Source organism: Salvelinus namaycush, chromosome 7 (assembly GCF_016432855.1).
Source record: "Salvelinus namaycush isolate Seneca chromosome 7, SaNama_1.0, whole genome shotgun sequence".
NCBI lineage: Eukaryota > Metazoa > Chordata > Actinopteri > Salmoniformes > Salmonidae > Salvelinus > Salvelinus namaycush.
The window spans coordinates 51853184-51854598 of NC_052313.1; the positions used below are offsets into that span (position 1 = coordinate 51853184).

Consider the following 1415-nt stretch of genomic DNA (forward strand, 5'->3'; position numbering starts at 1 on the left):
TGCTTGTTTGATTCATAAACACACAGAGAAGCTCATTACATCCAGTGGTATGACAGAGGCAGAGCATGCAAACCAGTCAGCAACATTATAAACACCCTAAACGACTGTCTCAGTACCAGTCTCATTCATCCTCTAACTCATTAACAGATGACCACAGAAGTGCTGATAAAACCATTTTTGGAGTCATCCACTTCCTTACAGCCGGTCACTCATCATTTAGTCATCCATTGTAATCATTCATTCATGAATCATTCACTAAATCATTCATTATTTGTAAACCTCGTCATAGCAATGTCCAGTGTTATAGTTCTGATTGTGGTGTAATGTTCAGTGTCTTTACATTTCAGTGAAGATTCATAATACCACCTAATAACAGACGGCCATCTTAAATATCATTGCTGCTTTCAATGAAATAGACATCTACACGCACACACACACACACACACACACACACACACACACACACACACACACACACACACACACACACACACACACACACACACACACACACACACACACACACACACACACACACACACACACACACACACACACACACACAAATACTGTGTATAACAACATCCTTATCTATATATGGGACATCCATATACTTTGTTCCTCTTGGTTTGAACAGATCCCACAATGCACCACAGGACCACAAGACATCTACTGTCAAGCAGCTAAATGTGTCTAGAAAAACCTTGGTTTTGGTACAGTCCCCCTCCATCTCCCTTTCTCGTTCTCGCTCTCCTTACACCCACCACACAGACTGTGTTCTTATGAGACGGATGGAGGGATGCATGGCCGGATGAAGGAGTGAATGGATGAATGGATGAGAGGAGGAGTGGAGGATGAGAGGAGGCGGCAGTGAGGAGGAGGAGATGTAGTGAGGCTCGAGAGGACAGATCCACACGAGCATCACTTCAAAAGGAACAAGAGGAGAAACGGTAGAGGTAAAAAAAAAACACATGAAGAAAGAGGAGAAAATTAAACATAAAAGCATCAGAGAAGATCCGAGGGAGGGAGAGAGCACACAGTGACAGATGAGATGTTAAGACCCCTGACAGACTCTAGTGAGAGAATTATAACACTCTTATAACACCTTCATGAGGCTCTCACGCATCGTGTGAGACTTCTATGGGTATGTTCTATATTATTTATGCCAAGGGACAGAACAAAGCAGCTAAGCATAATGTCTACATTCTACATGTTGTATTTCTGTAACAGAGATCCACTGCTCTTTAAGGCTTCAGATCTGAGTGTGAGAGATGTTAGATATCTACATGGGCAACGTTAAAGCCCAGAAACAAAGTAGGTTCTCTCTCCTATTTAATACTGTCCACCAATCCTGGTGTGGTGTAAGGCAGAATTTTTCTTCCTCTGTCCCACCCAGTCTCAGTGTAAGGCAATAA

The 1415-nt window shown here is 42.6% G+C and overlaps 1 protein-coding gene across 1 annotated transcript in view; it reads right to left on the reverse strand.

The window, feature by feature from the left end:
- Positions 1-561: 561 nt before the first annotated feature.
- Positions 562-1415, reverse strand: part of LOC120050518 (probable phospholipid-transporting ATPase IH) — a 64500-nt gene continuing 63646 nt past the window's right edge. Inside the window, exon 29 of the mRNA XM_038997109.1 lies at positions 562-1415. This exon is cut by the window's right edge and continues 1174 nt beyond it. The gene's annotated coding sequence lies outside the window, so the exon portion shown is untranslated.